Raw genomic sequence first — 23488 nt, 5'->3', positions numbered from 1 at the left:
TGGCTGGTGGTGACCAGGGCATGTGAGCCAGGGGCTAGGTTCCCCATGGTGGCTCTTCATTACCGTAGTTACCGGCAGGTATCTTCCTCGGGCTGCCAGGTCATTCCATCCTATCCTCATACCCACAAGGGACAGTGGTGAAGCTCACTTTGGGCCCCTGGTTTTCTCAACAAGACGTTGAGTTGTTAGTGTGCCGGCTGTTAATGGACCATCCATGCCTCTACTGCCACACAATCCTAAACCAATACGGTGATTTGGGGAATGGTCACACCACGTGGACAGTGGGATGATTTGGGTCATCTGAGAACAACCTCTCTCCTGGATATTTGGAAGGGCACATCTCAGCTCTTCTGAAAGGTCCTTGGAGGGCCTGGGGACAGTGGACCAGACAGCTATTTATAGAGCAGGGCCTGGAACCATTGGTCTGGTGTGTCAGGGAGAGTTGAGAACGTGGCCGGACAGCGTTTGCTTAATTTGCTTAAAAATCTCTCTTCCCACTCCCTGTGGCCTTGCCTGCCCCTCTCAAGTCCCACCTCCTCCCAGGGCCACAGCCTGAATCCTGTCCACGCCCCTAGATGGTCTCATCTCCCTACCCCACAATGCTCACTGCTGTTCACAGGGGAGCAGTGGGCAGCAGGTGGCCACTGAGCTTCTTGAGGTATGTGCAGGTCCTGACTCGGAATGCTGGAGAAGCCTCGCCCAGAGTGTGTTCAGGCCGTGGTAAGAGTGGGCCTGCAGCCTTCACACAGGAGCCCAGGAGCGCCAGGCACCTGCCTGTGCTCTTCACCTGTGTCACTGCTGATGCCCAAAGTCTGGTCCAGAGACTGGCCAGGCCAGCGTGGGCGAGGCCTGCTTCACCGTTCTTCACGGCTTCTCAGAGAGTCCTTGGAGGAGACCGTCTGTTGTGGTGGCAGGCCAGGTGGGCCACAGGGGATGACAGAGCTACTTGCTGACCTTTCGTGGGTGCGAGGCTGCCTTAGGGTTGTGAGTGTTCAGGAAGCAGGGAGTCAGGGCGGATGGCTTTCAGGGGAATGTCACTGGCTCAGCCATAGCATCAATGGGCTGTGAATGATCCTGGACGTGCCTGTCCTCCACAAGGATCTCCAGAGGCAATAGGGACCCCTGCTGGCCCCCTGCTCCCCAGGCCTCCACAGCCACAAAGGCAAAGTGGAACTGCACGTCCGTGGTACGTGTGGCTCGTGCCGTGGCTGCGGTGTAAGTCAGTGGCGTGGTAGTCAGTGTGCCTCACGTGCCACGGTGCACACTGGCGTCCAGTGGAGTGCCCTTCCATACACGTTGTGAACAGAGCAGAGCCGACTTGGACCCTGGCCAATGTGGCCGCCTCCAGCAGTGACCAGCAATGACCAGCATGTTAAAGACAGGAGGGAATGCGAGGCCACCAGGCTGCTGTTTCTTTCTTTTTAATGTTTTTATTTGTTCTTTTTAGAGACACATGACAGTCGAGTGTGTTTTGACATACCGTGCCGTACATGGAGTGGGACTACCCACTCTGGCAGCTGAACATGATGTGGGGTTGCCCTGGTCAGTAGTCTCAAATGAACATAGGAAAGTGACGTCTGATTCATCCCACCGTCTTTCCCATTCCCATCCCCCTCCCTTCCCTTCATTCCCCTTTGTCCCTCCCCCACCCTTACTGGGAGTCAGCATCCACATGTCAGAACAGTCAGCCTTTGGTTTTGGGGAATTGGCCTATTTCACTTAGCATGACAGTCTCCAGTTCCATCCATTTACTAGCAAATGCCATAATTTCCTTCTTCTTTAGGTCTGAGTAATATTCCATTGTGTGTGTATACCACATTTTCTTTGTCCATCAATCTGTTGAAGGACACCTAGGCTGGTCTCATAGTTTAGCTGTTGTGAATTGAGCTGCTATGAACATTGATGTGGCTGTGTCCCTGTAGTACATTGATTTTAAGTCCTTTGAGTATAAACAGAGGAGTGGGGTAGCTGGCCATACTTCTTTTTTCCAGGGAGGCATTGCTAATGCCTCTTACACTGCTTTTAAAACCTCAGACATACATCTAGAGCATGATGTTTGAAACGCTGTGGAGTCTGGCTTCCACCCTGGGGTGAAGATTCTTGGTTGGGGTCTCTGCCTGCCATGGATCTGTGACCAGCCTGGGTTGGGCCCTCCAGTGGCTACTGGACAGCACCCAGGTGGTGGTGAATCAGATGGATGCCCACAGCCACCAGCAGCCTCCTGATGGAGTGATGTTCCTTAAGTCAGTTACAGGCCAGAACAGCGACGGCACTGGGACTGGTGTCCACACATGTACATTACCGCTGAAGCCCTGGAGTGGCTGCTGGGACTTCCGGTTGCTCACATCTCTGGTTCACCTGACGGGAAGTGTTAGGTCACACAGGGAACCACCATCAGCAAATCAAGGGGAACGGGAGCTTCTTTACAAAGCCCCGTCGGGCCGGCTGGGTGAGGCTGGGAGGGGTGGGCGCAGGCCTTGGGGGCCAGCGTGCCTGCGTCAGAGTGGCTTCACCTCTCACAAGCTCTGTGGATTTGGATGAAGGTCTAACATCTTGGTGTCCCTGTTCCCTTGTCTGCAAACAAAGACCACAGCAGTGTCTGTCCCCGAAGGCCATCGTGGGAATTAAGATAAGCTGATACACAGGCACTGGTGACCTCTAAGCACGGCTGCGATTTCACCTTGTGATTTCCACAACAGGGAACGCAGGGGGCGCCTGCTCCACCTTTCCCTGGTCCCGGTGCGGAAACCGGCTCTGTCCACTCACAGGGCGCCGGCCGTGGCATGCTGCGGGGAGGAGCAGGATGAGCCCCACCAGCCCAGAGCCTGCAGAAGCTGTGCCAGACTCTCCCGGGCTCCGTGCCTGGTGAGATCCAGGCTGGTCACCCGTTCTGTGTCACTGACACCCAACAGAGACAGCTGCCTCCTTCACGAGCTCCAGAGTCCTGTGACTCAGTAAAACTGTGCCTCATGATTGTGGAAACCAAACACCCTAAAAGTCATCTGTGCTTCGTCTTTGGCGACTGAAGGAGGCCGTGACGGGAAAGGCCGCGACGAAGGCTCTGAAGGAAACGGGCGTCCGCGAGGCTATCGGGCCTGCCAGGGGGCAGGCGGCGGGCGTGGGAGATGGAGCAGCAGCCTGGTGCACCCAGGGGCTGGCACAGCTAGGCTCAGCGTTTCCTGCCCTGCCCTCTCTCCCACCCCATCGGGTACAGATGGCCTTGGCGTGGACAGTGTGGGAAATCCACTCGTGGAGACAAAGCTGAAGCTGTCAGTTGGGCCTCCTGCCGCTGTGACGGGGAGGCCTGAGCCCACCGCGAGCGCCCCTCCGGTGCTTCCTCTGACCCAGTGACACGCCTCCTGGCTTCCAGCTGTTTGCACAGGGCAGCCTGAGAGTGGTGGGCGAGGCGGGACCCCTGTGGGGTCCCGCCAGGCCAAGCCACACTGGTGGCGGGTCCCTCTCTCCTCCGGCCCAGCCCCGGCCCTGCCGCTGCCTCCTCAAGCCCCTGAGTCCAGGCGGAGCCCCCTCACCCCCACCCTCCTTCTTGGCACTGCCTCAGCCCAGCGCTGACACCGGGGAGGTCTTCGTGCACACCAGCCTCCTGCTGCGGACTCTCCCCAGGCCACAGGTAGACGAGCCCCGAGTCACACGGGGGATGGCACAGCCCTGCCCCCTGCTCAGAGCCCGGCGTGTGCAGCTGGGGTCGGCTGGGCTCTGGATTTCCCCTGTAGATGCCAAGCCACGGCCTCCCTCAGCTGAAGAGCAGGAATAGACCACTTTCCGCCCTCCACGCGGGCTCCGTCCACAGGGGCCCTGCGTGAACCAGCTCACAGAGTCCTCTCAGAGCCAAGGCCTGTTCTGCTCTCATCCTCTGCACAGCGGTGGAGACTTGGGCTCCTGATGTCTGGTGACCCTCCTGTGGCCACACAGCAGGAGGGGGCCTGCCGTCAATAGAAGTCACGTTGGTCATGTGCGCGTGAGCGGAGGCTTGAATCCACACCCGAGGTGTCTGTGGCCCGCCCTCCTGGCATGTCTGCTCAGAGCCAGCCCCCACCCCATCCCTCTCATTTTGTGCAAGGCATTTCAAGGCTCGGAAACAGAGCACATGCCCAGGTCACAGGCCAAGGGCACGGGCTGCAGATGGAAGTGCTGGGTCCCCAACTGGAGCACCCAGCACTCAGGGAAGGACATGCCAAGAGAGAGCGGGGTCTGTACTTCATCCTTGCAAACTCACCTCGTGTTGATGCTTGAGGGGTATGACCCAGGGACAATCACAGTCACGCAGTCATGGCCCCTCCACTGGGAGGGTCACAAAGGCCACGTGGCCTTGCACTACGTCCCCTCCTCTCCAGGCCTGTGATCTGATGGGCGTGTGAACTGAGCCTTGGATTGCCCCGAGAAGCCCAGGTTCCCTGGGGCAGTCAGGGCACATGCTGGATGGCTGTTTTGTGACACTGACACAGGAAAAGTGCGAATGTCTGTCCTCAGAATCAAGCTGGCTGTACTTGGGAACATACAGTGTAGGCTCGGGGCGTGCTTTAGAAAAACTCATTTTATTTCAACTCAGTATGAAGAGGTGGCCTGCTTGGACTTGTGAAAACTCAGGAAAACAGAGAAATCCAGTCTTCTCCAAAGGCACAGGAAGAATTCCCTCTGGTCCTGAGAAATGTCACTTACAATTGATTACGTGGTTCTGAGAGATTTTGATAAACAATGGGTGTTGGTGTCAATAGTTTTAAAACCTTTTAATTATGCATTGATTGTGAGAGGAGAGAAACACACTTTCTTGGTAGGGCCCTGATGAAATGGAAGTATTTGCGGTTGGAATTCTTGATACAGACGCCCTTGGGAACTCCGATTCCCTTTTTCCTTGTCTTCTTAAACCGTGGAAGGACAGCAGGCCACGTTGCTGAGTGTCGTGTTGCTTCCTGCTCGACGCAGGCTGCGGACACAGGAGGCAAAGCTGACCACAGGTGCTTGAGGCCACTCCGTGTGCAGCTCCGGGCCTTGCTGAGCTGCTGTCCCCTCGGTGCCCCGGTTCCTCTCCTATCCTAGACACAGGGCCGGGATGTCTGCACAGTGCTCAGCTCCTCCACTTTCCTACCCATACACTGAGCCATCAGTGCTGATGGCATGAGGGTCCTGCTGCAGCCAGGTGGCCTTGTAGGACCTCTTAAGGATGCCCGCTTCTACTGTGGATGCGCTGGAGCCAGCTCCCCGTCGGGAGTGGGGAGGGTGGAGCCCCTGTGCCCTTGGCCTCTTTGTCCCCTTCCCACACGCCTCCCGGCTCCACACCAGGACGTCTGTGTAGTGGCGCAGGCCTTCACCAGGCAGTTCTGGCAACCTCCCTGTCCCCAGGTGAGACTACCTGCTCGAAGGCATCAGACCTTCCATGGACACCCCGTGTTCAGAGCAAGGCCAACGTCCATTCAGCCAGGGGAAGAGATCACCTGAGCCTCAGAACAACCCAAAGAGGAGGGACCTTCCAGCTCCAGTGGAAAAACTCGTCCACCCAGCACCCTGGGTTCTTTGCAGGCGTAAATACACCTGGCACACGGTTCAATAAAAGACAGCCATCAGCTGTGTGGCACCAGGCCGGCAGCATGCTTCCTGGGGAAGTGCCCAACCTGGACATTTCTGGAGGGGTCACTTGCAGGTCCCGGCTCTGTGCCACTCTCGGGACAGAACGGCCAGGCCTGCGGGGCTGGCTGGGATCAACCACACTCCACTGCACACCCTCCTTGTCACTGGGTCCCCTCCTGGATCTGTCAGACCTTTGAAATCAAGTCTTACCCTTCGTCCCTCCACTCAGCTTCCATTGAGGGTGACACCCTACCCACAACCATGTGGCTTCCCCTTCAGGTGCCTGCCGTCTAGACAGGGAGAGGGGACGAGGAATTGGTGGAAGACGGAACGTTCCCTGAAGATGCTCCAGAGCTGGCAGTGGCCCCGCAGCCCTCCCCACTCAGGAATCTCACGTCAGGTCTCTGCCTGGCACTCCCATCCATCAGCTGCTGTGCAGGGCAGGCCCACGCACAGCGAGTGAAGGACGGGGAGAAGACAGAGGGATGGGAGAGGAGGAGGTGTAGGCCCTTCCCTGAGGAATGGTGGACAGTGTCCTGACCGGGCAGCCAGGGATGGTCTGGGAAGCAGTTTCTGCTGCCCATCTGCTGGGGTGTGTTCTTCTCCAGCACCTTCTACCAGGTCCTTCATGGAAACAGGTGCTGTAAGACCCAGACTGCCTCCTCCGAGAAGTCCACGTAGAGCAAGATGCCCTTTCCTCGCACTGTGACCGGATGGTCTGAATCCACAGCTCATTGAGACACTTGGCAGAATGATGTGTTCGGATTCAAGGCTATAGAAACAAAAATCAGAAAACCCAGCAACTATTAATCCGTTAGTTTAGAAATTAGTTCTTCAGAACAAATGTCCTTCCCTCCAGATGACACCAGAACGTAGTTTCCACTCTCTGGTTTCTGTCTTTCGTTGCAGTTTTAGATTTGAGATCCTGAGAGGTGTGACCCAACTTGAGCTGTGCTTCAGTATCTGCAAGAGGAAATGTGTGATCTCTACCCCATCGTCACAGCCCTGGGGGTGTTCTGGCCCTGCAGCTGCGGTTAATGACACTCCCCTCTCCACCCAGGACCTGCCAGGTGGCCTGGCCAGGCAGCGCCCTCCAGCGGCCGCTCGGGGCTCTGTTCAGATGTCCAGGGGTTCTGGCCCCCACAGCTGTGCTCCCCGGCCTTGGTGTTTGGGAGGCTTTGGCAAGGATATTGGTCATCCCAAAGGCAAGCGTTAGGGGTCACAGGGAAGACCCTAACGCTTGGTCATCTCTGCAAAGCAGTCAGCATGCCAGGACCCCTTGCTCCTCAGCCAAACAAAGGTTTCTTTGGGTGCTCAGGGAGCCGGACAGCCACACAAGCGTGGAGAAGACCAAGCCAGAAATCAAGGAGAAAGCACAGCTCTGGGTCTTTGGCGGGACTCCGCAGAAGTGCCGGGGAAGCCGTGGTCTCTCCAGCCGCGGTTCTGAGACTTCCTCTCAGCTTTGCCATTTTACCTGCAGGCTGGGATGCGGCTCACCGCCTCGTGCCAGGGACTTCCATACTTGACTCTGTTTCATGGTAGCTTTGAACTGAGTCTGGAAGAATCATCACTGGGGGAAAACAAGGCTGAAAGAGAAGTTGGAAACTATGTAAGGGGCCTCAGACTGCCCGGACGCGGCCTCTCCAGTGCCCGGGCCTTCTTGCTCTGAATGAGCTGTGCGTGCTGAGATTTACCAAAGCAGGCCAGTCGGAGACAGAGGGGTGTGTTGGGGAGGGGAAGCATGGATTTCCTGAGCTGCCCTAATGGAGCTCTGCCAGGGGAAGGTCAGCACCTCAGTCACTGCCGCTGTTGGCAATGCTGGACTCTGAAATCACTGTCCTTGTGTAGGAGGATGGCAGGCCCTGTGCCCTGTGCGGGGAGGCAGAGGTGCCCTGTGCAGCAGGTGGATCTGCAGTGAGCTGGCCACCTGTCCTGGATTCTCCCTGGTGACCTGGGCAGTGGAACAGGACGGCAAGCAGGCCTGGACCTCCCACCCCTGAACGTGGCTCCTGGGGGATTTCCAAATGCCTGCGGCCACAGAGAAAAGCCCTGGTGCCCCCCCACCCACACGCCCCTTATGAGGAAAGGAGGTGGGCGCTAAGGCCAGCCCTCGGAGGACTGCCAGAAGCTGGACCTCAACTTCCCTGCTTCCTCCGTGAGGGAGCAGGACAGTGGTGCTGCCACCTGGTGGCCATCCGGGCGAGCTGCACCTCCCAGGCTCCGCGGGCGGAGCTGATCTGCAGATCCCACTGATGATAATGAGTCACTTGCGGTGCAAATGGCACAGCGCTGATTAGCCAGCCAGGCTGCAAGGTGAAGGCTCCATTTGCCTTCTGGCTTGCTGTTCAGTGATTTCTTTTTTAACCCCCATTAAGTTCTGCTCTCAGCACCTTGGATAAAATATGTAGTGGCAGGGAAAAGGCATCAGATGCAAGAAGGAATAAATAAGATTTTCCGTATTTAGAACGGGTCCATTTATTTCCGGAACAGATCTATCCGTCACATTATTTATGCCTTTTGTGAATTTTTAGGACTCAGATTTCTCAGGGGCCTCGGGTTTTGTTTGGCTAACAATGCAGCAGCAGTGGCTTAGCAAGAATGCAAGCCCCGCTCACAGTCAGAATCCTAAGCTACGGCCTCTAGGACAATCCTGAACCCCATCCCACTGCCTGTGCTGTTTGGGTCTGTCTCTTGCCCCATTCAAAGATGACACTGTGCAGTACTGCTGTCACTCGGGCAGATGTCTCCAGATGGCAAGCCGTGGCCAGCTGCCAGACTGCAAGTAGAACAGGAAATTAGCTGGAGTCTGGTTCTCTGGTTTGCTGTCCAGGAGGAATCAAGAGACCAAAGAGCTTCTGCCAGCTCCTGTCCTTTGATTCTGGAGAAACGACTGAGGTTCCTTGCTCTGGGGGGAGCCTTCGTGTGTCCCAGTGGTGGACTGGACTCCACATCGCAGCTGGAGCAAAATCAAGGTACGGGGCTCCTTGGCTTGGAGCAAGCCTCCATGGTCTCTGAGCTTCGGCTTCCTCTTCCTCTAGTCTACCCACAGGTCACTAGAAGGGTCACAAGAGTCACCACAGTGTCTGGCATCTTGTGTTTGCTAACTAGCAGGAAATGGCTGTGCACTGAGTTCCACCAAAGTTCAAAGGACACAGGGTGGGCAGTTAGGGTGACTTTAATATTGTGATTCTCACAGCACCCATCAAGGAAAAAAGAAAAAAGCCAGTGGGGAAAGATGAACTCAAGGCAAACAGGGAGCTGCCAGGAGTCGGAGAACCTTCCAGAGTTTGAGTGTCTGGGGGGTGGCAGGGGGACACGAATGGCTGTCCTGCTCCGTGGGAAGACATGTCATTGGGCCTCTGGGTTCTAGGAGCACTTCTAAGACGTGGGATTCTCCACGTATGCCCCAGTGTCCCCTCTGGTCCCTCGGCTAGGACATAAAGTCCCCCCTCCTTGGCTGCGCGTGAGAAGGAGCTGCAGGTATGGGGTGGACACAGGCCCATGCACTGCCACCTGTGCCTCAGTTTCCTGGAGTCTGGTGAGTCAGTGAGTGCTGGCCAAGCCCTCCTCTGTGGTCCCCAGCACAGCTCGCCGCCGTTCTGCTCTGGAAATCCCCACGTTTCCAAGCTTCTGGAAAGTTCCCTCTGGGATGACATACTCACAGAGCAGGTCCAGCAGCCGGGGTCCCTTCTCTCTGCATCTTCACTTTGGGTCACAACTAGCCAGGAAGCACTGGGAGGAACGAGATCCTAGACTGTTGAGCTTTGGGCACAGGAGAATTCACCACCACCGTTGCTTGTCACTGTAAAAATAAATCGCAGTCGTCTGCCAACTATTTCACAAAGACAAACAGAAGATTCACTGAAAGAACCAGAGAAACATCTGATCCCATGAAACGCAACTGAAACGTTGTCTTTATCTAAGACATGAACTTCCTGAGGGCTGGAACACAAGCCCCTGAGCCCCTCTCCAGCCCAGGGGCGAGTCCCCTGAAAACCGAGTGTCTCTTTGCCCTGGGGTGCCCGGGGCCTGGCAGGACGCACACGGCTGCACCGCTGGGAGCTGACAGTACCAGTTAGAGTCATGCCAGCTTATCAGGAGTGAAGTCACTGGAGGAGGGCCAGGGAAGGGAAGGAAACCCAGCTTGGCGGGGAACAGCAAGACGTCCTGGGCTCCCTGGGTCACCTCCAGCCCCCTCTGCTCCATCTAAGGGGAAGTCCATCTCGTCCCACGTTCCTCACCCACATTACTCAATCTCCACTTGCTCTCCAGGGCATCCGCCCTCAGTGCAGACATTTTCATTTTGCTCCAAAAATCCGATCTAAAACCACAGGCAGTTTGAATATTGCAAACCCACAAGGGCCCGAAGGAGGAAAGTGGGTCTCCAAAAGGAGCGTGGCTTGTGCAAAGCCTCTAGTGAAGTGTGGATCCTGGAATGAGGAGGGTGTTGGACTGCGGCAGCCCTGCGTTCCCCATAATACCTCCACCCCTCACCAGGGTGTGAAACAAGCATATCAACCCTCCTGGACCCCTGGGCCTCCTCCCCCGTAGGACCTGGGCCTCCTCCCCTGTAGGACCTGGGCCTCCTCCCCTATGGGACCTGAGATTCCTCCCTGTGGGACCTGGGCTTCCTGTCTGTAGGGTGGTATCGCGGAAGTAGCTGTGTGGCGTCCCTGTGAACGTTGCCATAGCACGGGTCAGTCTAGTGCTGGGCCATTTCTAAGGCACTCAGCAAACCGTAGCTGTGGGGCCACATGGAAAATACCTGCGTGTTAGAGGAACCTTTTTCTTTTCTGCCTCCGTGTGCCTGAGCCTCTGAAGTGCCTCTGTGTCTACCTGCTGTCACCCGCAGAGTGAGGGGAGCAGAGGTTTTCAGGCCCAAGCGGTTCTGAGACACTGTGTCATTGTCAGAGGACCCTCTGCTGGCCTCGAGGTAATGCTCTGGACACTCATGTCACTCGGGACTAGTGGTCACTGAGGGCGGCCGAGCCTGAGGGCTGACCATGGTCCAGCTCATGGGTACAACAGTGAGACTGAAGGATGAAGGGACAGCCGTTCCCTGAGTGCTGCCCAGCCACTGCAGTTGGCACGCTGACGTGACAGGTCACCTGCAGAGCAGGCCTGGAACCCAACAGCTCTCCCTTCCCTGTGCCCATTTCCACAGGGGGAGGCAGGAGGTGGCCTGGAGAGGCTCCACTCTAGAGGGACACAGAGGAGCAACAGGGCATGGTGGCCTGTACCAGGGCTCAGACAGCCGGGGGCCTCAGGTCAACAGCCCAGCACCTCCTCCTCACAGCGCCAGCTGCTCCCCACACTGCTCCCGTGGGCCAGAGCCCAGCAGAACGGGCTCTGAGGCACTTATCAGCGTCCTCAGAACCAGGCAGCACCAACAAGGCCGGGCCAGTACTCTGAAGTGGAGCCAGCGCCCCTTGACGCGGCACGTGGGAGAGAAAGCCCAAGAGCTCTGGGGTTCGCGGTGGGGAACACGGGCCACGTGTCACCTCCCTTGAGCCCCTCACACACCACAGGAGCGAGGGCCAGGTTGCACTCTTCCATCTCGCAGTGCAGCGTGTGAAGCAGCCTCTGTGCGCCGTGCTGAAGGCCCCCTGGCTAATGCCTCGTGGAGACGTCCAGGTCCATTACCTCGGCGCCCACTGCAGCCTCCTCCCACCCGCAGCCCTGCTGCCGTCCACAGCTCAGCCTAGGGTGGGGACACCAGGCACAGGCGTGCTGCACTGGATTCATTGTTGGAAAGTCCGCACCCTTCAACCTGCAGACCACGACCATGAAGTCAATTCAATGAAATAGGACACGGGGTGGGGGGGACAGAAACCTTAACAGGAATGGATAACGGGAGAGAGGGTCGAAAACGTCAGTGTTCGAGGACTGGTGAGGATGGGAGTGTTCCGTAGGCGATAGGGCCAGGTCTGTATGTGTGTGACAGTGGGACATGGTCCAAAACACCGACGCTGCTGAATCAGTTATTAGGACATGTCTCCGCCCAACAATGGAGAACCTTGTGAGTGCAGAGGAGGGAGCCCTCCAGGGGCGTTGAAATGTGGATGGAACGTCTTCCTCTGGACCCACCGGGTGCATTGCATGAGCAGGGCACTCAGATCTGGCACCATGAGAGCCACCAGTCCCTGTCCTGAGCACTCTGCTGGTCTGTGACACCACATCCCGCCATGCAGTGGTTCCGGAACATGCAGCGAGCAAAGTTAGCCCAGGAGCTAAGCAAAAGAGCACTTCTGGAAGCCCTACCTTGCAAGGGGTGCTGCTTGGCTCCAAGGTGACCCAGGACATGGGGGTGCCCCCTGGGCACTGGTGTGGGGCCAGGACCAATAGATGTGTGTTGGTTTGCCAGTGTCGTCCCCGTGTTGGGATCTTTCACACACCCCCATCGTCATTGCCAAAAGGGATTGATGGGTGGACTTCCAACTTTGCACTTTGGTCATTCTCTCCCTGTCACCATCTCAGCCTATACTTGGAGGGTGTTGTCCAGCTTAGGGACCCTGTCCAGGCTTGGGGAAGAATAAGGCTAAGTGCCTACCTGGAAGAGGTGACCTTGTCCTTAATGGCATTGAGCACCATGCACAGCCCGCAGAGAGGTGTCGGCCTGAGGCTGTGCCATTAACCCCAAGAATCCCAGGAGGCAGCAGGGAGACAGGGCCCAGGAGGGGTTCAGCTGGCCTGGCCTGGCCTGTCTCCATCTGTCTGCTTCTCCATCTGTGTCCTGGGAACTGCGGGAGGACATCCTGTGACTACGAATGACCCTGTATCTGCTACAGTGGTGACGGGAACAGGCCTGAGCCCTCTTTGCTGGCACAGAACCCTCCAGCTGTCACCTGTAGTTAGATACGTCTGAACAAGTGGTAAGGCTGTCGCTTGGTCTTTGAACAATAGAACCAGGAAAATTTAATAATCTGATGCTGTTGGGTGCAAAACTGTTCTGAGCACTATTCATAACTTACAGCTAATTAACCTTCCTCTTAAAAAATCTTGAGACCCAATTTTCTGTCTGACACACCATGTTTTTGATATCCATAATATTTTAAAGGTGTTTTCACTGATATTAGGAAATAATTACGCAGAATCTCTCAGTCTGATTAAGGTGTCTATGGCTTAGTTAGGATTTTCTTTGAAAATGTGCTATAATGAGCTTTTCTAGAGTGCATCATAAAAGGAAATATTATTCTCCTCATATAATTTTAAAACTAAAGCCAAACTATAAAGAAATATTTCATACAACTTTAAGGTTATAAACTTGCTTTGTGGCAAAAACAGAGACTTTCAGAAAAGGACAAAATAAATTCAGCACTTTTTCAGAAATCCTTGATAAATACAAATTGTGATAAGGACCAACAGGTAGTTAAGTTGTTATCCAATCAAAATTCTGATTTCAGAACCTTAGTATTTTTAACTTGCTGCCGTTAAGAGAATGTTCAGCTTTGGCAGAATACCCAGAAGAAAACTGTAACTGCTCGAGGAAATTAAAAATCACTGCAGGGTGATGATCCATTTTACCTAAGAATCTCCACCAATCTCTGCATAGATTATTAAATCAATATCAAATCACAGTAGTGTGGTGGGAAGTTCTTTTCTGCTTTTCTGTATTTCAGGAGCTGAATCGATGAGTTCTGGTCAGTCCCAGGCACAAAGGCAGCCCATCTCCCACAGGTTCCCTCTGGTTGTAGGAGTATTTAAACGTTCCCTCTTAGTTTCCTGCCATGAGAAGCTGGAGGGCGGGCTGTTCTGGGGATAGAATGAGTTAATTGCCTGAGCAACAAGAGCAGCCAGGCTGCTCACTGGTCTCACTGCCGGGGGGACCTCCTCGTCTCAGCTTGTCTTCTGCCAAGCGCCCCCTGAAGCTGCTGGGTCTTGTTGGAAAAGAATAAGAAACCCTAAGAAAAACCGCGCGTGTGTGTGTGTGTGTGTGTGTGTACACACGTATACACATGCACACATGCATGCACACATGTGCACAGTACACTCCCACACATGCACACATACACAAGTGTGCACTTGTGAGCTTTGGTAGGAAGAGTAACAGTGTTGCCCTGACGGGGCTCTGCTGGGGCTGGAGGAAGGGTCAGGGCGGCATGCTTTGTGGACTGGGATGTGCTCTCTTGGTCCCTCTGGGTCAGTCCCGCCTCGCCAGAGTCAGCACCCTCACTGCAGTCTTTCTTCATTATTATAAGAAGGAAAAGTGGTAGACGGGCGTGGGGGTTGCTTGTTGGTCTGTGCTGTTGCAGAGGAAATAGAATTTCCACAGACAATTTGAAAAACGAACCATGAAAACCCTCCCAGTGCTTTAGGCCTGTGTCCCATGGCCCTGGCAGGCCAGCACTCCTGCCCTGGCCCTGGGGGGCAGCGTGAACAACCTGCTCTTACTCACTTCTGCAGAGGGGGCGGTTGGTAATGAGGCTTCCTGTGGTGGAGGGCTTCGTCTGCTCCCAGCAGCTCACCTGACCGTCAGATGGATGGGATCCTGGCACCATCTTTTGGGCACATTCTGCTTGCTGCCTCAGCTGGGCCCCGTCTCTCTCTACACCCCAGGCCAGCATGCAGCCCTGGGTCAGAAGACCCGCCCCAGCATTTGCAGAGGGCAGGCAGCAGCAGAAGCATCCTGCACACCTTGGCTAATGGAACCCTCACTGTTATTATCCTGCTGTACAGAAGAGGACACAGGGGCTGACTCACTGCCGAAGGTGGCACAGACGGCAAGTGGCAGAACCAGATTCAAATCTCCAAAGGCGTGCTCCTGAGCAGGGCCCAGTGGCCACTTCAGGATGGGATGGCCTGACCGCACTCTCCTAACCCTCAGTCCAGGCCCCAGTCCCTCTCCAGGAGCCTCCTGGGACCAGCCCGGCCTGCCTCCCCCTGACCTCCTCTGACTAGGAGCCTGTAGCCATGCCGGACCTAGTTCCACAGTTCTCCTTAAGCAGTGGAGCACAGAAGGGGCATGGTCCCTCCACCGTCAAAACTGTGCTCCCTCCTCTGGCTCATCTCCCTGAGAAGCAGACCCTCCCTTTGCTGTGGAGGTGAGTCCCTTGTAAGCTTTTGCCTGTCTCAGGACACAAAGCCCTGCTCCTCCCTCTCCGTCCAGAGACCATGCAGAACTGAGGCTGGACCAGGAGGTATTCGTCCCTCGGGGTCTCGAGTGATTCTAGAGTTATCCTGCAACAAGAGGGTCTCCTCAAGTGGCTGCCTGCTCTGAGCATCGAGAGGCCGACGGCATTCAGGTCTCCTGTATCTTGGCCACAGTAAGATTCTTGCCCTTGGCTGGTTACCCACTCTCGCTCTCCTCCGCAACAGGCAGCACCGTGCCTGACCAGCGGGTGCCGTGGGCAGCTGTCAGGATGGGAAGACCAGGGTGCCCAAAAAGGGAGCATCCCCGATAATCCTCACTGATGCCAGGATGGCTTTTGCAGGGGCCTGCATGTCCTCCAGGGGTCCCCTCAACTCTAAATGGAGGAAGAAGGTGTACAGACCAGGAAATGGCAGCTCAAGGGACAGGTGGCAGGGCCGGAACCTGAACAGTGTGTCCATCACCACGCGGAACCCAGTGCCCTCTGCGCCCCCTGCCTCCCACGTGCCTGAGCCCTCCCCAGGCTCGCCTCAGACTCCACAGCCCACCCCACCCTCTGGGAGGCAGGTGCGGCCGCTCGCAGACTGGGTGGCTGGAGCTCTGTGGAGGACCTGCAGGTGGTGGTTACTTTAGAAGGTCAGTGAGGAGGGTAACGTTCCATCTGGCGGCAGGAGTTCTAGAATCCACTACTACAAGAAAGCTGAGTCACATTGAAGTCAGGGACCTCGAGAAGCCAGGGTCGGGAGAGAGGCCAGGGAACTGCGTGACCATCCTCAGTGATACGTAGACAAATAAGTGGCCGTCACATTCCATTTGGAGACTCCCGAAGGCACCAGGTGCTGCTGTGTGGAGGGAAAGGTGAATCACCTTAAAGGAGACACTGAGTGCTTCAAGCTGCACTCAAGGGCCACGTCTGCCGTCTTCCCCTAGGAAGGTACTCGAGTCACAAAGGTTGAGAAACCGTGGCCAGTGCCAACCCCCCCCTCATTCACAGCCCAAGAGCTGACCCAGAGAGGGGGACAGAGCTGGCGCCCTATCCTGCAGCCTGTCCAGCCTCCCGTGACGGCACATGTCCTCTGTGCGTAGCAGGTGGGGACCACCTGTCTAACTGAGGCAATTTTACCATGAATTTTTCTCCAAAAGTTATTTTTGTCCCTATTGAAACAGATCCCCACTCGTGAGGCCAAGAGCTTATAAAACTTGTGGGACTCTTCTTTAGGAAAAAAAAAAAAAACATAAAGTGATGGCTGTAAGTAGTCCTGTGAGGGGAGGAGCCCCGAGCCCCGATTCCTCAGCCTCCCCCTCACCCCGGCACCCCTGTCTTACCGCTCCCCCTTCCCCAGCCAGCTCCTTGCTGCTCAGCTGATCTTTGCATATGTTTGATTATCACTTGATCATCTTCCCTGCTGAGGACCCACTTGTACTTTAAATGCCTCCTTCATCAACAGCCATCGAGGGTTCTGGAGGGAGGGGAGTGAATCCCCAGGCTGTTTCTATGTTTAACTCAAGGGCCTTCCCTGCAGGAACAGCTGTCCCTCTCGCCCAGCTCAGGGTGGCCACAGGAGGCAAGGGGGTGACCCATGGGGTGGATTCTTAGGCCAGAGACCAACCCCAGAGGCCAGAGCCACCTCACCAGCTCTCCTCCCTGTCCTCCTCGCCCCCTGCCCTGAGCCTGTGCAAACCTAGCCCTGACCATGGCCTTCAGTCCTGCCTCACCTCATTCCAGCCGCAGCCGGGTTGGCCCCCCTGTTTCAAAGCCAACTCCAGTTCAGACCTCCAGCATTGTTCCAAGAACTCAGTTAGTGAATCCCCGGTCAGCAGATGTTGTTCCCCTGCCCTGGTGACTGCAAGGCTCCTGGCCAGCCTCTGTGTGTCTGGCCAGAGCTCGGGTCCTCTGCTGTGTGAGCATGTCTGCCGACTGGACAAATGGGTGGACAGTGCCCGAGTGAGCACGTGAGCAGTGGAATGAGCTAGCCAGTGGGCAGGACCAAGAAAACATCTCCGACTGGCTGCTGTCTATTTGGACATGAGGCTTGTGAATAGAAGGCAAAGGGCCAGAAGTTCTGGGCGTTTCTCAAGAGCCTGTGGTGGAAATGGAGAGGGAAGACTAGGGAACACCCAAAGAGCAAAATAGAGGAATGGAATGCTAACCAATGGCTCAGTTTCTTCCTTTCCTTGCTGTTTTCAAAATCTTTTAATGTTTTTTTAATTCAAAACCTTTTATGAAGCTGACCTCATTGATATAAACTTCAAGGACTTAAAAGCAGTGACATCTATAAATTAGGAAGAACTCGGCAAACATGGCTCTCTCTGCACCCCTAGGGTTACTGGACGACTGAGCTAGATCTGACCCAGGGCTCCCACACACACGTGTCCTGTGGCTGACACTGGCTGGATCACCTCCAGGTACCTGCTTCATGTGGCCAGGGCTTCCTCACAACATGGCGGATGGTGTCAAGGGTGTAAGCCAAGCTGCCTTTTACATCAGATCGAGAAGTTACACAGCACCAATTTATACCACATTCCGCTGGTTCCAGCTTCTTGAAGGACTGCCATGGTTCAGGGGGAAGCACATCACCTCTTTGCAGAAGTTTCAAGTTCTGGAATTACCACTGTGGCCAATTTCAAAAGATAGAGTCTACCACACCCAGCACATTGTTGGTCTCAATAGAATAATTTATAGTAAGGTGTAAATGGGCACTAACAACCACAGATCAGGTCATGAAGTACTGTTGTGCTTCACTTAACAGCAGGGTCAGTTCTGATAAATGCATCATTAGGTGAGTTCTCCACTGTGCCAACCCCACAGAGTCTATGTCCACAACCCAGAAGGAGCAGGTCAGTCACCTGACAGCCTCCTGATGCCAGCAAGAGAAGCCTAAGCACAGGAGTGTGAGACTGCTGCCACACAGCACATTCACTGCTTTCCTTAGACTCTTATTCCTGCCAGGGTCTACTCTAAAATAGTGACTTTAATACAGTGCAGTAAGCACATAAGCAGCTTTTGGTCACTATCAAGCACGTCACACTGCGTGACTGTGTGGGACTCCTACAACTGGCAGAGCAGCAGGTTAGTTTACGCCAGCACCAGCCCCACCTCTGGCTGGTGTTACACTGGGATATTGTGGCAGTCACAGTGTCACTGGGGGATAGAGGTTCTCAGCTCCTTTGTGACCTTACAGGACCACTGTCAGCTCTGCAGTATAAACAGCAGTTGCTCTGCGGCACGGGACTATGGTTATGGATCTGTGTTCGGAAGATGCTGCTGATGCTCTTTGCTGCTCTGGACAGCTGTGCGCCCAACACCTTCCCCAGACCAGCCTGCCCGCTTGTTAAATCTATGGAGCCAGCATGGCATTGCGGCATCTAGCCTGACGTGCCTGGGCCTCTGCACAGAAATGACCTTGGAAAGACAACAGAATGGTCACCAACCAAGCTCAGGGGGTCTGGAAGCTGGCAGTGAGGGGACGCAAGCATGGGGCTTAGCCATGGATTTCAGGGCCCCTGTCAGGACCGTGCCTCTGGCAAAAATGAGCCTTGGCCTCCCACCTCGCCTTGCCTCACCCAGAAAATGAGGCCAGCAATGTGTTGTGGCTCCCCCTCTCCAGGGCAGACATCAGAACCCTAGAGGACATGCCGCAGGTCTGTTTCCACAAGTCCCCAAGCCACCGCATCACTTTCTCTCCCTGTCTGTGCGGCTCGAGCTGCCCTGGGTTCTCTTTGCTGACTTCAGGGCCAGGCAGTGAACCCCATGCATCCAGCCCCCAAGGAGACTCCAGGGAGGTCACAGCACTGGCCTTACTCACAACCCTGCAGTGCTGTCCCCCCCCTTCCCCAAGCCCTCCCTGGTCTGCACGTGAGGCCTCGGCTCTCACAGAGCGCGTGTCCCTCTCACAGCGCCTTAGAACATGGACGGGAGAAGCACGTCTTTCCTGGGCTCAGCCCTTTGCAGAGCCCTGACCTGTCAGAAGCTCTGTCTTCCACGTGTGAACGTTAACATCCAGCTCCGGCTCCAGGTGTCTGCCAGAAGCTCCTGCTGGTAAGAAGGACTGGAGAACTTTTACCATCCCATGGACCTCTGAGATCCTTGCCAGAGTGTCACCGTCACCTGTATGACAAGGTCCCATCCCAAATCTTCACTCCAGTCAGCAGCAAGGGGGAAGAGAAGCTGTGGTGGCCACACCCTGTCCCCTTAAAGGCAGGCCTAGGCCTGGTCACATGCCACTCCTGCCCTGCAGGGCCTGGGTAGTGCTGTGGGCACTGGAAGGCCACGTGCCCAGCAGGGACTCACTGGCTCTTGTACTAAAAGAGGAAGGAGTGTGGATGTTGGGGCCAAAGACCAGACTCTGCTGTTGCACCTCCCAGTAAGAGCTTTCTCTAATTTTATTTGACTTCCTTCTAACTCCTGTGTGTCCAGCCCCCGTGGTCCTTAAGGTTTCTGTGCTGACCTCTTGCATATGGGGGTTGTGAGTGGCAGCTCATATTTCACTTTTTATAAACTTCTAAGCTTTGCCTCCACCAAAGGCACAGGGTCTAGTACGAGCTGAGTGCTCGGTATTTGTTCCCAAAGTCCATTTCCCTGAGCCTCCAATGCTGCCATTGTGAAGAGGACCTAACCCTGGCTGCAGATGCGGGCCTCCAGTCTCTACCTCCAACATCACCTAACAGTCTCCCCTGTGTATCTCTCCTGTCACTTTTCTCCTTAAGGACATCAAGGACCCACACACTCCAGTGTGACCTGTCCATCCTGATTTATGCCACTATGGCATCTGCAAATACCCTAATTCCAAACAAGGTCACGTTCACAGGCACAAGGGCTTAGAACATCAATGTCTCTCTTGGAGACACAACAAACCTCAGAGAGGACCTGCCATTCACAATCCAACCCTCAACAGACCTCCAAAGGACCTGTCCCTTCTCTCTTTAGGAAGGCACAGTCCCCCAAATAATCCAGAAGCATATCTCATAGATGCCCATGTGGCCACAGGCGTTCCGTCCCCGGGGGCAGCGTCTACTCCATCAGATCGCATGTGCCTCCAGTCGTTGGGGTCTGTTCATGTGTTAGTAAGATTGTGCACATTTGGAGTGCCTGACGCGTGGTTTGAGATCCCCATGCACTACAGGATGGCTGCACCAAGCTTGTGGACATATGCCTCTCTGCCGTGTCTTCCGGGGAAATAACACTTTGACTCTACCTGCCGCGGTTCTCAAGTGCACAGAGAGTAGGTAGTTAGCTGTTACAGCACTGCATGTGGTGGGCCTCGCTTGTCCCTGCAGGCCCCACTCCACCTCCAGCCCCTGGCTGGTGCCCCATCGGCTGCTGCGACTTCCCCTTTCTCAGGCTGCACCTCCCGGGGAAGCCGAGTGGTGCTGGCTCTCTGTCTGCTCATCCACTGGCCTGAGGTCCCCGGCTCCATCCGGTTGCCACCAGGGCAGGGTTTCCTTGCCCTCAGGTGGGTTGTTCTTAACAGGCTGCACCCCAGCCCTGCCGAGCTTCCCACCCCAGCACGTACCGACTCTGCCCAACCCACCAGCCCTGTATCAACAGCACTGTCCACCATGTCCTGGGTGCTGCCCTGCACATTATCAAAGACTGCCTGACGAATGTGAAGGAGCCATACTGGTGGATACTGGTGGCTGTCTCTCAATCTGCATTGGCCAAATAACCTCCAGGTGTGAAGACTCCCCTGTATTGGACTGTTCTTGATCCCCTTGAGCCCAGGGGTTTTGTCCTCTGGTCTGACCCTTAGCACGGTTTGGAGTGAATGAAAATCACTTTAAATAATTGTTTTGATAGGAAGGCAACAGCCCCCTTCTGCTGTGAGCCAAGCCGCCTGGACACAGGGGCATCTTCAAGAGAGAAAGGTGGTCATTGACTAGCAAATGTCCCCAAGTGTATCTTCCTTTTTGATACTTAAATAGTCCCCCAGCAGATCAGGGAAGGTGAGGGAAAGACACATCCTCTCATTGGCCTGAGTTAATTGTACTTGCTCAGAAAGGCAAGCTATTGATTCTGTTCCCAGGCAAGTTTCAAGCAATTAATTTAGTTGATGAAATAGGGAATTTTCCCCTCTGTCTTCAAATCTCTGTTCCTAAACTACATTATTTGGTGTGCGGCATTTAAGCAACTGCCTCATTAAGCTAGTGTTCCTGAGGAAAATGTTGCAGAATAGGGACATTCATAATTAATGCTGTGATGTCAGGATTTCATCCGCCCAGGCCTTCCCCACTAGTTTCTTATACTTAATTATCTCTGTAATGAGCGACCACCACACAGAAAAATGAACACACCAAGGAGTGATGTGGTAAAGCACATGTAGGGAAATACAGTTATAAGCTTTGGGGGCCACCTTTGGCGTCAGAACACCTGTCCATATGCCACTGTCGCATTGTGGCTGGATTAAAGGAACAGGCAGTCTTCCCCGGGTGGGCAGCAGACATGTGTCGTTCCCCAGGGAGGTGGGCTCAAGGTCTGCCCCACACCTACCTTGTGTAATCTGCACCCAGATGCTCTGAACAGTGAATTGAGCTCAGAGGAAATACCCTGCGTGTGTCGGTGGAATTGACAGAAATCATTCTGCACCCAGCTCAGGCCTCCCCACCCCTCTTCTCGGCCTCCTGGGTCCATGTGTGGCCCTCCCTGTCTATTGCTGGTCAGGCTCGAGCAGATGAACCTCCCTCTGGTCCAAGGGCAGGTCTAGAAGCGAGGTGTTCACAAAGGTGGTGGAGAGGAGGCGGGGCCTCCCTTGCCTGGCCCCCTGTGAGCGGGCATGTTAGACGGGACAAGAGTGGCCTAGTCATGCCCAGGGCTGCTCGGGTTCAAGGACAAGGAATGGACGGGCAGCGTCCTGGGGTGCCTGGCCGTCAGGGCTGTGTCTGGCCGGCCTTTCCTCCTTCACGAAGCCTGGGTTGCCACCAGCCCTGCTTCTCCGCTCAGCCTTCCCTGAGCTGGATTTGCTCCACCGCTGACCGCAGAAAGCTGGGCTCCCTTCTGCCCTGTCCCTCCGACTCTGCTCACTCACCGTGATTGCTGATCACCCCTTCCTCCCAGCCTGCAGGGCAGGAGTGACTGAGCAGAATCACCACAAATTGCATTCACAGGTGCCGATTTTTCCAGCAGACCAAGTGCTGGAGTCTGTCACTTATGGTGCCAGGTAACTCCACGCACAGTCACTTCTGACCCTCTCCTCCAGCTGCCAAAGGCTCTGGCAGATCCTGTAAGAGGCCTGAGACTCCTACAGACCTGAGACTCAGCCACCCTGCTCCTTGCTGCTCCTTCCCAGCCCTGTCCCCACAGGCAGTGGCAACACTTCTGAGGAGCTGGGAAGATGCCCAAGGTCACAGCACTGCAGGTGGAAGGGACCTTAGTGTCACAGATGGGGCCTTGTGAAGAGACAGCTGAAGGGGTTCAAGCACAGGACTCAGGGCCCTGTGTCCACTCTCCCTTAGCTCTGTGCTGCAGCCTGGGGCACCTCTGGTGGCAGTGGGGGGCAGTGTCCTCTCCACGGGCTCCGTGCACCCTGAGGCTCTGCTGTCTGGTGCTGGGGTTGTCCCATGCCCACGTCACATTCTGCAGGAGTCCCCCTGGGCTGCCTGCAGGAGGGGGCTCTAGAAGACAGGGAGGAGCTGTCTGAAAGGAGATCAGCACATAATGAAGCTCATAATTCCTCCACCCGAAGGTGCCAGGAACATCGGGAGGGTAGGGGGTGGGAAGAACAAACCCCCTACCGCGCGGCCTCTGGGCTCCGACACCCAGCAGTGAGACCCACTGCGTGCCTGATGGGGGTGGGCGACTGGGAGGGCCTGCGTCCTCCTGGAGCGTCTTCACCCCCATCTGCTCTCAGTCCCCCAGACCCCGAGGCTGGCACCAGCTCCCCGTCTCCCTGCTGGGTCCCCACCAACAACCATGTCCTCCCTTGGCGGTCACCCCAGCTTCCCTCCAGCCTGTCCCCAGTGAGGACATGCGCACGTTCTTTCTCATGTGTCCTTGGGTCCAGCAGGCTCGTGATACCCCTGCCCAGTGCAGCCAGACTCCTGTGTGCTATGATGTGGATGATCATTCTAGAAGAAAACCTAGAAAGAGCTGGCTCACACGACAAGGTTCCCTTTCTCACAGGAGAGCCCCCTGACCTGCAAGCGGTCAGCACCGTGATGGCCGCTCTGACTCCAGGCGTTCTGACTTGGAGCATTGGAGGTGTCTGCCCTTCGCATGTTAAAAACACTGCAGTAGAATTCTCTTTCTGGATTGGATTTCAGACACTAGGAGGCCCGTCTATAGGTGACACTGATCAGTCACATCCCTGTGGGATGGGGCTGAATGATGGGTGCTTCCCGCTGAGCCTCAGGTCACTTTCCCCCCTGAGTCCTTTCTGAGATGCCCCTGTGGCATTTTTCTGCCAAACAGTGAAGCCACGCCCTCTGTTAAGGTGAGGCACACCTGGCTTAACACATTCCGTCTCCTCAGGGCCGAGTCTTAGGGGGCTGTGTGTCTGTGCGGGTCCCCGGGTCCCCCCAGGTGGGCCTGTCTTTCTGTGATGGGACCTTTGGAGGGCCGTCCTTCCTCACTGGGTTCTGTCCAGATGTGCCACGCCACGGTGTGAGCTGACTTCCTCTAGTTCTGTTATTAAAATAACCATCTCCAACATAGAATAGTAGTTCCACTCAAAGGCACTCATTAGCAGAGAAAGGGTTTATAAAAGTGTAACAGTTATAATAATGGGAATATGACATTGAAGGAGATAATTAAAATATAATGATGACCAGCTTTTTCTAAAAAGCATTCCTTAGGCTCATAGTTCTCAAATGCAGACACTTCCT

At 55.3% G+C, this 23488-nt stretch overlaps 1 protein-coding gene across 2 annotated transcripts in view; it reads left to right on the top strand.

Moving 5' to 3' along the window:
- Nucleotides 1-23488, top strand: part of Dpp6 (dipeptidyl peptidase like 6) — a 624061-nt gene that overhangs the window by 500301 nt on the left and 100272 nt on the right. The window lies entirely within an intron of this gene.

The sequence above is a fragment of the Marmota flaviventris genome, chromosome 1 (genome assembly GCF_047511675.1).
Source record: "Marmota flaviventris isolate mMarFla1 chromosome 1, mMarFla1.hap1, whole genome shotgun sequence".
Taxonomy (NCBI): Eukaryota; Metazoa; Chordata; class Mammalia; order Rodentia; family Sciuridae; genus Marmota; species Marmota flaviventris.
This window is presented reverse-complemented; position numbering and strand designations above follow the sequence as displayed.